Raw genomic sequence first — 16,078 nt, 5'->3', positions numbered from 1 at the left:
GAACAGGTCAGTCAATACCTTGACTTTCTACCTTATTCTGTGCCATTGGCAGTAGCGTAGACAATGCAACGGTCAGACAGGGCATAAATGAAGACATCGCAGAATACAAAAATTGTATGTAGGGAACCTCTTTTAAGTCCTTGTCTGATCATTGTGTTCCTTTCATTAATGCCTTGCTTGCTGTTGCGTTATTGCAGATTTTGGTTCAAACTACAGACTTTTGAAACCCCACGCTGCAAGCTGCTATTTGAACTGGCCCAGAGTGATTCCTCTCCGTACAGTGTGCATATCTTGATTTCATTTTGCTGGATTTGGCTAGCAGCCAATCAGCCCTTCTGGGACTCTGGGCCATACTCTATTCTCAATTGTGATCAGTGGAGCGCTCCAGAAGTTTCTAGGATGAAGAAGCACCACTCCATTTTAATTCACGAATGGTTACACCTTTGGAAGAACAGGGGACGGGATTCGCTGATCCTGAGGCCAAGTGGTGACGCCGTCATAAACATGACCTCAGGAGGGCAATTCTGACCCCCTCCAGGGGGCCAGCGTGGTACTGGAGCGACCCACGCTGCTCCAGCTGCCGATTCCCAGCGTCATACGGGCGCCAGGGGTCTGCGCATGCGCAGTGGCACCGGCGCCAATGCACGCATATGCAGTGGCTCCCTTCTCTGCGCCGTCCCCGGCGCAACACAGCATAGGGCTACAGGGGCCGGCGCAGAACAAAAGAGGCCCCCAGCCCGAGAGGCCAGCCCGCCGACCAATGGGCCCGATCACGGGCAAGGCCACAGCGGTCGACCCCCCCCCAGGGTCAGAGCCCCCACCCCCCACCAGGCCGCCCCCAGACGCAACCATGCCGAGGTCCCGCCAGATAAGAGCAGGTGTGGACGGCACCGGTGGGACTCAGCTTTTTTAGCATGGCCGCTCGGCCCATCCCAGGTGGAGAATCGCCGGGGGGGCCCCGTAGAGTGGCCCTTTACTGGCACCACGCCGGCGCCAATTCTCCGCTCTCCGTAGAATTGGAAGACTGGCGTTGGGGCCGCGTGGCGCGATTCACGTCGATTCTGCGGCCGGCCCCTGGGGTGAGAGAATCCCGCCCAGGTTCTCTCAGCTGAGACTAAAAAAATCTTTTAATAAAGTCTCCAGGTCTACAGTCAGGCCTTTGCAAGTTTTAACCTCTGTGAGAAAGGCTGGGAAAAGCCCAGGCTGATATTTCCCTCCTGAGAAACCTAAGAAGTCCTGAAGACCAGGCCCTTTTCTCTCTTGCTCTCTCCATACCACAGCCAGAACCATGCCCAGAGAAAGTGCAGATAAGCATTTTAGAGGCAGAGTGGACAGAAAACCCTCTTTTAAACGCTCAGGTACAGAATTCTAGTACTAGGTCAGTGAGACTGAGTGTCAATCTGGTGGAGGCCTGCACAAGTGAAGGTGACTCCTCAGAGAGAATGCTACAGCCTGCATGTTTTAATTGAAGACAAACATAAGTAGATCCAACCAACCGATGATTTGAACACTTTGCATCCTGGGAAGATTGCCGACTACGAAGACTACTGGCTCAGCAGCAAAGATTTATCTCACGTCCGTTTAATTCCTGTTATTTGTGATCCTTTCCCTATCCACACCATGTGTTTGTCTTCTGTATCTGTGTGGAGGATGGGTCGGGGTTAGGGGAATTATTAGATGAGCAGACTGTTCTATTATTACCATTATATGTTTATTGCTTCTCTTGTTATCAGTAAACAGTTTTTAAATGTTATATTTACAAACCTGGCACCTGTAAGTCATTGGAGCAGTCAAGGGTCAAAGGAAAATATACAAATTATTGGTTAATTTAGTTATGTTGGGACTCTGGGGTCTGTGGAACTGGAATTGACCACACACTTGCCCAGTCAACTGTTGTAACAATTATCAAAGCCATTGGTACTTATTTTAGTCTTTGAAGAAACACAATTACAGAAAGAGTTAAGTTTAACAGATGCACTCAAAAACTGGGAGAGCATGTAGAATTCTTCATTAACATTTTGTATAGATTAGCTGAGAAGGCCTGAAAGATTAGTTAATTTAGGATCACATTGTTGTTGGAACCTTAGAGAAGACTTTATCAAGTTTTCTGCATTTGAGGGAACATTTGACCCTATTGAAGGCTGTGAAGTTAACAAGGCAGACAGAAGGGAGATAAAAAAATTAGGTATTTATTTGAGGTGACAAAGAAAGCTCGTGGAGCAAAATAGCTGACACAGTGCAGTCTGTAGGACACAGAAGTAGCAACATAGAGCATGGAGAGTGAAGTGGGTGTAGTAGTCACCATTGTTCAATCTTCTTGTTGTGGTGGGAAAAATGTGTTTTAGTGTGAAGAATGCCCTGCTAAAAATGCAGGTTGGCATTCCTGAAAGATGTGAGGACATTTTAAATTGGTATGCTGCAGCAAAAAGCCCCTAACTTAGGAATCAAGGAGGAACAATTAAAATCATCTAGCATTCAAGAAGCTGAAGTTGAAAAAGGAATTGAAGTGCCTTTCTTGGGAGTAATTATAGGTTCAAATAGGTACTTTTAGAGTGCAATCATTATAATCTTTGAGAGTGCAGACATTATGATCAACGGACATAAAACAAACTTCAAATTAGATACTGGAGCAGGAGTTTCAATTCTTTCAGGCAAAGAATGTTAACTGAATTAATACTTCCTCAAGCCATCGACCATAGTACTCCTCGGTCCAGGAGATATTCAACTGAATATCAACAGAATGCTGACTTAAATTTCAGCAAAAAGACAGAAATTGTGCACGTGCTACATAACCGAGAGTGCTCACTACTAAGTCGTAAAGCTTACGGCTCATCTATAGTTTTGGCGAATTGGGAAGCCAAAAAAAATCAACAGAATTCAGGACAGAATTCCCAAAGCTATTCAGAGATCTGGGAAAACTGATAGCAGCCTATCACATCACACTGAGACCAGATGCCAAACCAGTGAGCCTGTTCACCCCAAGGAAGGCGCCACACCCACTTTTATTAAAGGTAAAGCAAGTAATTGAGTCATTGATGCATTAGTGGAAAGGGATATCCACCCAATAGCATCTGTGGATGACAGTCAGACAAAGCTAGCAAGTACAACTTTCTTAAAATTGGATGCAAACAATGGTTTCTGACTACTAAATTACAAAAGATTGACTACATTTCTTGCACTAATTGGGAGATATTGCTTCAATCGACTGCCTTTGGAATTATATCAGGACCAGAGAATTTTCAGAGAACGATGACAGGCATTCCAACAGGTATGAGGCACTTGCTCCCTGTGTGGATGGCGAACAGGGCTGCAGGAAGGATGAGTCAGCTGACCAAGGCACCATGGTTCAGAAGGCCATCCAAGGGGAGGGAGTAAATAGGCAAGTTGTAGTTGTAGGGGATTCTATTATCAGGGGGATAGATAGTATCCTTTGTGAGCAGGATAAAGTGTCCCGCATGGTATGTTGCCTGCCCGGTGCTAGGGTGCGGGATATCTCTGGCCGGCTTGAAAGGATACTGGAGAGGGAGGGGAAGGATCCAGTTGTTGTGGTCCATGTCGGTACCAACAACAAAGACAAGTCTAGGAAAGAGGACCTGTTTAGAGATTATAAAGAGCTAGGATTCAAATGAAAAAACAGGTCCTCAAGGGTCATAATCTCTGGATTACTGCCTGAGCCATGTGCAAATTGGCATACGGAGGCAAGAATAAGGGAAGTTAACACGTGGCTGAAAGAGTGGTGTGGGAAAGAGGGGTTCCTTTTCATGGGACACTGGCATCAGTTTTGGGACAGGGGGGACCTATAAGGTTGAGATGGGCTCCACCTGAACCGAGCTGGGACCAGTATTCTGGCGAAAAGAGTAAATAGGGTGGTCAATAGGACTTTAAACTAGAGATTGGGGGGGGGGGGGGGAAGGGAAAGTCAGGGAACCAAGAGGTGAAGTAATCAGTGGGAAGCGTAGCTGCTTAGGAATACAAAAAAGCACGAAAAGACAGAACTCAGGAGAGGTTACGATAGTCCCCATCCCACAAAATATTTCACAGTGTGTGGAAAGGCTCAGTAAACCAAGGTCCACCACACTAAGAAAACAAAAAGGGACGGTCAATAGAGAATTAAAGGTGCTATATTTAAATGCGCGCAGTGTACGGAACAAGGAAGATGAGCTTGTGGCCCAGATTGTGACTGGCAGGTATGATGTGGTAGGCATCACAGAGACGTGGTTGCAGGGGGTTCAGGACTGGCATTTAAACATCCAGGGATTCACAACCTATCGAAAAGACAGAGAGGTGGGCAGAGGGGGCGGGGTTGCCTTGTTAATTAGGAATGAAATTAAATCAATAGCACTAAACAACATGGGGTCAGATGATGTGGAGTCTGTGTGGGTAGAGTTGAGGAACCACAAAGGCAAAAAAACCATAATGGGAGTTATGTACAGGCCTCCTAACAGTGGTCAGGACCAAGGGCACAAAATGCACCATGAAATAGAAAGTGCATGTCAGAAAGGCAAGGTCACAGTGATCATGGGGGACTTAAATATGCAGGTGGACTGGGTAAATAATGCTGCCAGTGGACCCAAGGAAAGGGAATTCATTGGATGTTTACAGGAGGGCTTTTTGGAACAGCTTGTGATGGAGCCCACAAGGGAACAGGCCATTCTGGACTTAGTGTTATGTAATGAGCCAGACTTGATTAAAGATCTTAAAGTAAGGGAACACTTAGGAGGCAGTGATCAGAAAATGGTAGAATTCAATCTCCAATTTGAAAGAAAGAAGGTAGAATCAGATGTAAAGGTGTTACAGTTAAATAAAGGTAACTACAGGGGCATGAGGGAGGAACTGACGAAAATCGACTGGGAGCAGAGCCTGGTGGGAAAGACAGTAGAACAGCAATGGTAGGTGTTTCTGGGAGTAATTGAGGACACAGTACAGAGGTTCATCCCAAAGAAAAGAAAGGTTATCAGAGGGGGGATTAGGCAGCCATGGCTGACAAAGGAAGTTAGGGAATGCATCAAAGCAAAAGAGAAAGCCTATAATGTGGCAGAGTAGTGGGAAGTCAGAAGATTGGGAAGGCTACAAAAACAAACAGAGGATAACAAAGAGACAAATAAGGGAGGAGAGGATCAAATATGAAGGTAGGCTAGCCAGTAATATTAGGAATGATCGTAAAAGTTTCTTTAAATACATTAAAAACAAACGGGAGGCAAAAGTAGTCATTGGGCCGCTCCAAAATGACGCTGGTAATCTAGTGATGGGAGACAAGGAAATAGCTGAGGAACTAAATAAGTACTTTGCGTCATTCTTCACAGTAGAAGACATGAGTAATATCCCAACAATTCAGGAGAGTCAGGGGGCAGAGTTGAATATGGTAGCCATAACAAAGGAGAAAGTGCTGGAGAAACTAAGAGGTCTACAAATTAATAAATCTCCGGACCCAGATGGGCTACATCCCAGAGTTCTAAAGGAGATAGCTGAAGAAATAGTGGAGGCGTTGGTTATGATCTTTCAAAAGTCACTGGAGTCAGGGAAAGTCCCAGAGGATTTGAAAATCGCTGTTGTAACCCCCCTGTTCAAGAAGGGAACAAGGAAAAAGATGGAAAATTATAGGCCAATTAGCCTAACCTCGGTTGTTGGCAAGATTCTAGAATCCATTGTTAAGGATGAGATTTCTAAATTCTTGGACGTGCAGGGTCGGATTAGGACAAGTCAGCATGGATTTAGTAAGGGGAGGTCGTGCCTGACAAACCTGTTAGAGTTCTTTGAAGAGATAACAAATAGGTTAGACCAAGGAGAGCCAATGGATGTTACCTATCTTGACTTCTAAAAGGCCTATGATAAGGTGCCTCACGGGAGACTGCTGAGTAAAATAAGGGCCCATGGTATTCGAGGCAAGGTACTAACATGGATTGACGATTGGCTGTCAGGCAGAAGGCAGAGAGTTGGGATAAAAGGTTTTTTTCGGAATGGCAACCGGTGAAGAGTAGTGTCCCGCAGGGTTCAGTGTTGGGGCCACAGCTGTTCTCTTTATATATTAGCGATCTAGATGACGGAACGGGGGGCATTCTGGCTACGTTTGCCGATGATACAAAGATAGGTGGAGGGACAGGTAGTATGGAGGAGGTGGGAAGGCTGCAGAAAGATTTATACAGTTTAGGAGAGTGGTCCAAGAAATGGCTGATGAAATTCAACGTGGGCAAGTGCGAGATCTTTCACTTTGGAAAAAGAATAGAGGTATGGACTATTTTCTAAACGGTGACAAAATTCATAATGCTGAAGTGCAAAGGGACTTGGGAGTCCTAGTCCAGGATTCTCTAAAGGTAAACTTGCAGATGAACGTCTGAGAATCCTGGGATTATATTCATTGGAGTTTGGGAGGTTGAGGGGCGATCTAATAGAAACTTACAAGATAATGAATGGCTTAGATAGGGTGGACGTAGGAAAGTTGTTTCCATTGGCAGGGGAGACTAGGACCCGGGGGCACAGCCTTAGAATAAAAGGGAGTCACTTTAGAACAGAGATGAAGAGAAATTTCTTCAGCCAGAGAGTGGTGGGACTGTGGAATTCATTGCCACAGAGGGCGGTGGAGGCCGGGACATTGAGTGTCTTTAACACAGAAGTTGATAAATTCTTGATTTTCGAGGAATTAAGGGCTATGGAGAGAGAGCGGGTAAATGGAGTTGAAATCAGCCATGATTGAATGGTGGAGTGGACTCGATGGGCCGAATGGCCTTACCTCCGCTCCTATGTCTTATGGTCTTATGGTCTTATGGAGTAGAAGGTGTCATCTGCAACTTGGGTGATGTCCTGAACCATGGATTCATCGCACTGGAGCATGATGCAAGATTGAGAGCAGTGTGGCAATTGTTGGAAGAGGCATGACTAATTCTCATTAATAAATATGAATTCTCACTACCAACCATTAAATTTATGCAATACATGGCTCACGCAACAAGCTTCAGGGCCAATCCCCAAAAGACCAAGACAATCAATGATTTCCACCACCCCACAACACAGCTTCAGTGCTTCATGGAAATGATCATTCAAGTAGGGAAGTACTTACCTAATCTGACACATGTGAACAAATCACTACAACAATTTTTTAGACAGAACTGAACATGGTTTAGGGGAGAAATCCTATTTCAAAAGACAAAAGAGATGCTCATTTCACCAGACATATTGGCACACTATGACCTGGAACTGCCTACAATAATTGTTGTGAATGCATCAGCGACTGGGCTGGAACAGTATTTTTTCAAATTCAGAAAGATAGAAAACACAGATCAGTTTATATTATACATCCCGGCCATTAACTGAAACAGAAGGGAAGTAGTGGCATAGTCTCTGGACTAGTAATCCAGGAACCTAGGGTAATCCACAGTGGACCCAGGTTCAAATCCCTCCATGGTAGAGTTGTGTTTTTTCAGGATTGGAATTCCACAGGCTTTTAATTGTAAAATCTAAAACATGATTTACCATTAGAGACATACTGCCGTGCTTCAGCAATATCTTCTGAGACCATACGATAAAAATGAATAGGGAAACTGTAAACGTTCATACTTTTTGCTGAACTCTTACTGGAATAAAATTAACGTACTGAATTTCAGTTAAATGAGTGCAGAATATACGAAGAGTCTGTACCTTGATTAAATATCTCTAAAATGCAGAAGGCATAGATTTGCATACTGTCTGCAGCTGCGAATATTTTACCATTGAGAAGAGCTTTGGCTAATCAGAGAACAGATATTTCATGATGTAGTAATGCTCTCATAAAAGTTCATACAATTAGCAACCTCTATTCACAAAGATTAATACTGCTTTATTTTTCAGAACTAGCTCAGCAGGTGCTCTGCTCCCTTCATATTTATACCGACAGCCATTCAAAAATACTGCAATAAAAAGTGAATTCAAAATATATCACTGGTCAACGTGTAGAAGTAAAATCCCATCGTTACCTGTTCAATTCAATGGACTATGAAACAGGGGTCTCAATTTTGTAATGTAGGTGACAGTAAGTGGAAGTAAGAATTAACATTTATAATATTTGCATCAACCCTCCTGCTAGCTCTGGGTCTCAGGACTGAGTAAAGTTACAGAGGCACTGAGGTCAGAGAGAGTTAAAAGGAGATGACACCTAATCTGTTTCCATGATGGGTTTCCTTGAAACAACATATTCCTCTATTACATTCGGTGAGGCACAAACTATCAGAGCAAATATCACTATTTCTCCTGTACCTTGCAGGGAATGTAATTTTTTACATTAGTTCCCAGACTTTGTTAATGTCTTTGTATTTCCATGGGGTTCTGTTCAACTGTACATTTAAATAAGGATTTAGATTTATGGTTCTGAGTGGTGGAGCAGCTAATATTGGTATAGAAATGTAAGCCAATGAGTAAAGTCAAGAGGACAAGATCACTGCTAATCAGGATGGCGCAGTGGTCTAAGGTGCTGTGTTCAGGTTGCAGTCTCCTCTGGAGGCGTGGGTTCAAATCGGACTCCTAACATTCACCTTTAGGGGCTGGTTTAGCACACTGGCCGAATCGTTGGCTTTTAAAGCAGACCAAGCAGGCCAGCAGCACGGTTCGATTCCCGTACCAGGCGCCAGAATGTGGCGACTAGGGGCTTTTCACAGTAACTTCATTGAAGCCTACTTGTGACAATAAGCGATTTTCACTTTCACTTTCACTTTTTTACTTGGTTCATTGAAGTCACTTCTTCTGACTCTCAGTTCCATTCTCAATGTTCTGAAATATTTGTCTATTTCCACCTACTACCAGAAAGATTATTCAAAGCATGAACAATGAAATTGGCTCCATTGTATTCTAGCCTGGTTGCGCTTTCAAAATGATTCATCTATATATGTAATATTAAGGTATTACAACACATCAGTTAGGCTACATGTGTTCAATTCTGGTTACTGTGTTACAAGAAACGTGTTTACAATTTCCTTTGCACTAATTTAATTGATGGGTCAATTTCTACCAGACTTTTCTGGCTTCTGCATTGCAGTTTTGACAAATAACTCAGAGACCCCCAAAAATGACAACACCATTTTATCATGAAGGTTACAGCTGATGACCAATGAAACCCTAACTAAAATTCATTCCTTATTTCCTCAGCTCTAATGACGAAAGATAGCGATGAAAGGTCATCAATCTGAACTCTCCAAAGATGCTGCCTGACTTGCTGAGTATTTCCAGCACTTTGGGCAGAATTCTCTATCCCGCCGCACCAATTTTCTGATGCGCAGAATTCAGATTGCAGAGCTGCATTCTCTGTTTTCAGTCCAAAAAGGATTCCAGGAAAACTTTGGAGCAAAGTTAGATGAGGAAGACGGCCCTGATTGGGAAGAGTTAAAAGAAACAGCGCAGAGATATGTTCAGGGAACATGTGCGCAGGGAAAGCCACAGAAGAGGAAAGCGCCCCAACCCCCCACAGAGCAGATAGTTCAGACTCCAATGAACCTAGTAACCACCCACCGCACAGCCATATCGGACGACGCGGAATTTCTATACACCACCACGTTAACAGTGACCCAATTACGGGACGCGTGCGATAAGATCACACCATTCCTCCCCACCTCAGACCCCCACCATTTCTTTGCCAGAGTAAAGCAGCAGGCAATCATGTACGGCCTGGATGAGCGAGAGCATGTAAAGCTCACAGTTTTAAGTTTAGACCCTTCATCTTTAGCAGCCCTTCCCGACCCACAGAATGTAGGAGGAGGTACCCTTGCAGAAATGCATACCGCGATCCTGGATGCGATCGGGTATAACCAGGGTGACCCCGTAGATGGCCTCAATAAATGCAGGCAAAAGAAAATCGAGCATCCCACAGCGTTCACTGGAAGCCTGTGGATCCACTTTGCAGCAGTTTTTGGAGACGTAGACCGCGCCCATTTGTCCCCAGACAACATGGCCAAATGGACCCGCACCCTTATCTCCCATGCCACAGAAACAGGACAAAAAGCTTGTGCAAATTATGATTCCTCAGAGGAGGCTCATAATGAGAAATGGGTAGTAAAAGATTGTCCCGCACCTGGGAACAATCTGTACAAAGCAAACCCGCAGTTAAAAATCCCGAAGAAAAGCAGGCCGACGCAGATATACAGGCAGTTACAACACACCAGAACCCCGCATGGGTGAATGAAGGAAAGAACAGCCCCCACCCAAGTCACAGGAGTGTTACAACTGTGGACAATTGGGATACTTTGCAAGAAAGTGCAATGCCCCACAAAAGCCACAGAGAGCCCAGCAGACGGGCAGTCTGAGTAAGAAGAAGACAGAGCCCTTTCATAGCGTTAGCGCCCGTTCGGATCAGACAGACCTGACCGGAACGGACTGACGGTGTTCGGGCTCCCCCAGTTGGGTCTGCGACACCCTTTGGGATAGGTCCGGACGACCGGTAGTTGCAGCGAAAATTCGGGGACAGCCCATCGAATTTCTATGGGACACAGGAGGGTCTCGCATCACAATAAATTCCTCCACCCTGTTTCAAAAAGACACGTGGCCCACTACAGTCACCATCACCCTCAGCGGCTTTACAGGCCACTCACAGCAGGGACACATCACAGCCCCTGTACCCATTCAAATCGGCACCATCACCACCAAGCACCCCGTAGTCTTAGTCGATCTGCCCCACACAGCAGAACACATTCTGAGAATAGACTTCATGAATTCCCACAATCTGTCATTTGATCCAATCAACCAGTGTGTGTGGAAAATGGCAACGTCTGCGAGAGCCCCCGCAACGCTCAACATAGGAGAATACGCAAACAAAATTAGCGCAGTAGGCCAATTTTGGTTCAACCCGACCACGCTTAGCACGGACAAGCAGGTTAGGGCAGTTCTGCAAAAGAACAGGGCAGCATTCGCGACCCACAAACACGACTATGGCCGGATGACTGGCTCCGTAGAAATCACAGGACCTGACCCTAGACCCCAAAAACAATATGGATTTCCCCAAGAGGAAGAGGGAGCAATCGCAAAAGTAATCAAAAGCTTATTAGAGCAGGGCGTACTTAGATCAGCAGCCTCCACTCATAATGCCCCGATTTGGCCAGTGAGACAGCCCGATGGATCATGGCGACTGACCATCGATTACCGGGAACTCAACAAAATCACCCCTGCAGCAGCCCCCACGGTAGCCACAAGTCCCGAGATCATGCTCAAGCGGGGGCTCAATTCCCCATACTTTACGGTTTTGGATATCAGTAATGGATTCTGGTCCATTCCATTGGCAAAGGCGTGCCAGTACAAATTTGCCTTCACTTTTAAAAATCAGCAGTACACGTGGACATGCCTGCCACAAGGATTCCACAACTCCCCCTCCATTTTCCACCGACAGCTGGCAAATGGTTTAGTCAAATTTTCTCGCCCCGAATGTCTGGTCCAGTACGTAGACGACCTACTACTGCAGACAGACACCAAGGAAGAGCACATCGAGCTTCTGTCCGAACTCCTGGAACTCTTACACTCAATTGGTTGTAAAGTTAACTCCAACCCGGCGGGGGGTCGGAGAATCCCGCCCCAGGTTCGAGGAAGGAACCAATATGGCAACCCCCCCACGATGACTACATTTCTTGCCCGTTCTTGTCGGTTGCTCAGGCAGTGGAGAAACAGCTTGGGACCCGCCCTGCCTGGGAACCCCCCGTCTGGTCAGCTACGCTCAGGTAGGTCACACACGGCATTGGTCGCCGTCCTACCCGGGGACTCCATCCAACTCGTACCCCTCGCGGCCCATACGCACCTCATTTTGGAAAATTTGGTTCAAAAAGTTTTGTTTTGTTTCAGGTAACCCTTAGGTTGCCAACCCTCTGCTATTTACATCCTCAAACATTTGGTTGGTAAACCGCACAGTCTGCGAGACGGCTCACACTAGTTCAGTATTTGTAAGTGTGTCTTGTCCTGAAATTCGGTTTTTGGGATAAAAATGAGGGAGTCACACATAGTGACCAATTATAAAGGGAGTAATTGGCACTAAAGGGCAGACAGGCTATCATGCGAGATGTTAAACCAAGATAGTAACAGACACTATGCTTGTTTCCACAGAACTCCAGAAGCTCTAGGACAGGAGAAGAGAAGAGAAGAGAAGAGAAGTGAAAGAAGAAGAACCATGAGGACATCCTTCGCGTGGTTCATCGTAATAATGGACATTTGGTTGCGCGCGAATGCGAACCGCATGACTTCAAGCCCCCCAGACGTTAATGATTCACTTCCCCACAGTATCCAGAGCCCAGTCACCAGCGACACCACACCATCTTGGTGTGCCAGGTTTATAACCTGGTACTCCCTGTCCCACTTGATAGAATCCCTATTGGTATTGGCGATACTCTGCTGCATCGTGCAGACTATGCGTCTGAGAAAATAGAGAAGGAGAGCCTACCGTGCTCGCACCCCGGTATATAGGATCAGATCCCTTATTTTCAGATACGACCAGACCCCTGACCCCCACGATCTATAATATAGAGCATTCGTTTGCGTTTTTGTTATAAATAAAGAAATGTTCATGAGCAATTGTACGATCCTGAGCTTGACTGCCAAGCCAGGAAAAATGTGTGTAAACTGCTATGATTTTGTTTGTATGGTTGAGGAAGTTAGAGTGATGAAATGTTTAAGTGAGTGTAGTGTATTAAGGATAGTTAGAGGTTCCCATTTTCTTGTTTTGTAATGCATGTCCCTGTGTGACATAGCACCCCTTAGAATTGTCAGTTAAAATGTTTTTGCATAGTTACGGTCAGTGTAGAGGCCATGAAAGAAGTGCTCACCTGTTCAGGGAATGAAGACAACGCAGTTATGTGATCCTTCGCGCTTCGCATTCGGATCACAAGGAGGAAGTGTAGCCACCTAAGTTGGCCAACTCCCAATTTAAAATGGCGAACGGCAAAGGCTGAAGGGAAATTCAGCCAACACAGGCAGAAACCAGCAGGTGCAGGTTTGCTGTGTATTAAAACTCTGCAAAAGCCCAGGCAGCATTGATACCAGCGACCATCAGCATAATAATGTAGCAGCCATCTATATACTAATGCGCAATCCCCGGGTGCAATTGAAACATTTGGGATAAACAAAGCAAAGCCAGACTCCCCGGCGCCAGCAGGAGCCAACACAAAAGAGATTAACAGACTCTTAAAGACCGCCCATCGATCAGGGAACCACTCCAGTATTGGAGAAATCGAACCAAGCGATTGGAACAAAGTCCAATCACCTAGAACCAGTTACAGGGTCCGCCTTGAAAGGCGGGAAACCCCTGGGGACTATAAAGTTAAGCCCCTAAGTTCAACTCGCTCTCTTCTTCCTGCCCAGGTCACCCAGCAATGTGAACCAACCTTGACCGTGACCGGTGCAGTGACCGCTGAAAGACCGTAAGTCTTAATTCAACGCTCGCTACGAGATAGGCGCTCCTAGCTACCAATCCGTACCAACTTCGAATCCCGCAGACTCAGAACCCGAATGAAAGGCCATTTGTTTCCCTGACCTGGTGGGCCAGTCCGAGGTTAAGTATAGGCCTGTTAGTTGTAGAAGTAGCTTAGACGTAGAATTTGTGCATGAGTAGCGATTACTGTGTATAATAAATTTGCTTTGATTTGAATCTTACTAATCGGTGTATTGAGTTATTGATCATTACTTGGACTTGAACCTCGTGGCGGTATCATAAAGATACCTGGCGACTCGGGAGCAAAGGCAATAAAACAGAGCAATTGAACCAACCGAAAAGTTAGCAACAGAGGGAATGTAATGAGTAATGGATGAGCCCAACTACAACAACACTCAAGAAGCTCGGCACCAGCCGGGACAAAGCAGCCCACTTGATTGGCTCCCTATAATTCTTGATTAATAAGGGGGTCAGGGGTTATGGGGAGAAGGCAGGAGAATGGGGATGAGAAAAATATCTGCCATGATTGAATGGCGGAGCAGACTCGATGGGCCGAGTGGCCTAATTCTGCTCTTATGCCTTATGGTCTCATGGTCTTATGGCATGGATCTTGGCCCCCCAGACAGTCTGACGTTCCCCCAGGGGCCGCACTCAGTTGCGGCAAGGGACAGACCCAAAGATGTGGGCGCGCAATGTTACAGAGCTTACCCGGTGAGTGACTATTCATCACTCACCACCCACCTCACCCCCCACTACCATGCCCACCCACCCGCCCCACCCCCCACTGAACCCCATGTCCATCCTGCCACCGCAGAAGTATTGAGCAAAATTTTACCCTCAGCCACTGGTGCATTTTTAGGGTGGGGGAGGGTTGACCATGAAATTGAACGGACGGGATCCCCTCTGGGTTCTGCCCACCCCAAACATGTAACAATTTTACACTGGGGCAGGCAAGGCCTTGGGCGGAAATCCCACACTTGGCCCAATTGGGCCACTTAAGGGCCGTTTGCTGCCTATCTTCAATTTTTAAGCTGGCTGGAGGATTGACCTTGCATGTAGGAAGACCGAAAATCAGCGGACTTAAATCTCGGGGAGGGGGGAGTAGTTGTGTGGTGGCCTCCATCAGAAGCCCTCTTTGGAAGTTGGATGCCCAGCCCCCTTAGGATCTGGTGTCCTTCAGACCTTACTTGTCCTCTCCACCACAGTACCGTGACCCTTTGCACCCTCTCCAGCCTCCCCCTCCGAGGTTTTCCCTAACCTTCCTACCCTCAGATCCCTTGAACTTACTTTGGCCTCTGGCGCCCGGACTTAGCCTTAGGCCTCCTCCTGCATTTTCTGTCATGCCCCTGTTCACTACAGTTCTTGTCCCTGCAGGGCAATCAGATTGACTGGCAGCTATATAAAGTGGGACTTCCTCCCAAGTGAGCGGTAGAATTAGTATTAATTCGGGAGAACACTGCAGAGCTGGAGAGAAAGGGTCCCCAGAAATGTCAAGGATAGAATCTATCTGGCTCGAGATAAGGAACAAAAATGATGCAATTACATTGCTCTGTGTAGTCGGTGCACCACCAACTAGTGGGAAAGATGTAGAGGAACATACTTGACAGGAAATTAAAGGAATGCAAGAATTATAGACTAGTTATAATGGGAGACTTATATTACCTGAATATAGACTGGGATAACAGTAATAGAAATAACAGAAGGGAGTAAGAGTTCCCAGAATGTGTTCAGGAGGATTCTCTGCAGCAGTATGAAAAAGGACGCACTGCTGGACCTGATTTTTGCACATGAGATGGGCCAAATGGATAAATTGTCAGCAGGGGAATGTTTACAGGGCAGTGATCATTGTATCTTAAGGTTTAGGCAGGCAATTGTAAAGGAGAAGGAGAAATCCAGAGATAGAATAATTAACTAGGGGAAAGCCAACTTCAATGGGATGAGAAGGGACCAGGTGGAAACTGCTCCATTGGTGGAAAAATCAAGGTCGGGATTTACCAACCCATCCCGCCACATGTTTTTTGGTGGGGACGGCAGCCCGCCAGTGGGGCCTACCAGTCCCGCTGTTGTCAACGGGATTTCCGTTGACAGCACCCCTTGTCACCGGGAAATCCGTGTACTGGCGTAGGACCGGAATTTCCCGCTGGAATGAACAGCCAGTATTCATTCCACGCATGAAAAAACATTGGACATACGATAGATACACAATGTAAATACATTGACAACAGACATCGGGTGAAGCATACGGAGTGTAGCACTACTCAGTAGAGAAGATGTGTGAAGAGGATAATACAGTTTAGTAAGAGCGGGGAAGAAGTGGCTTTTGAATCTGTTAGTGCATGTTCTCAGACTTTTGTATCTTCTGCCCAATGGAAGAAGTTGGAAGAGAGAATAACCCAGGTGGGAGGGGTCTTTGATTATGTTGCCCGCTTACCCAAGGCAGCGGGAGGTGTAGATGGAGTCATTGGTTGGGAGGCAGGTTTGTGTGATGGATTGGGCTGCGTTCAATGCAGTTTCTTATGGTCTTGGGGCGAGCAGTTGCCATACCAGGCTGTGATGCAGCCAGATAGGATGCTTGCTATAGTGCATCTGTAAATACTGGTAAGAGTTAATGTGGACATGCAAAATTTCTTAGTTTCCTGAGGAAGTATAGGTGCTGTTGTGCTTTCTTGGTCATAGCGTCGACTTGGGTGGACCACGACAGATTGTTGGTGATGA

This window comes from Scyliorhinus torazame, chromosome 6 (genome assembly GCF_047496885.1).
Source record: "Scyliorhinus torazame isolate Kashiwa2021f chromosome 6, sScyTor2.1, whole genome shotgun sequence".
NCBI lineage: Eukaryota > Metazoa > Chordata > Chondrichthyes > Carcharhiniformes > Scyliorhinidae > Scyliorhinus > Scyliorhinus torazame.
This window is presented reverse-complemented; position numbering follows the sequence as displayed.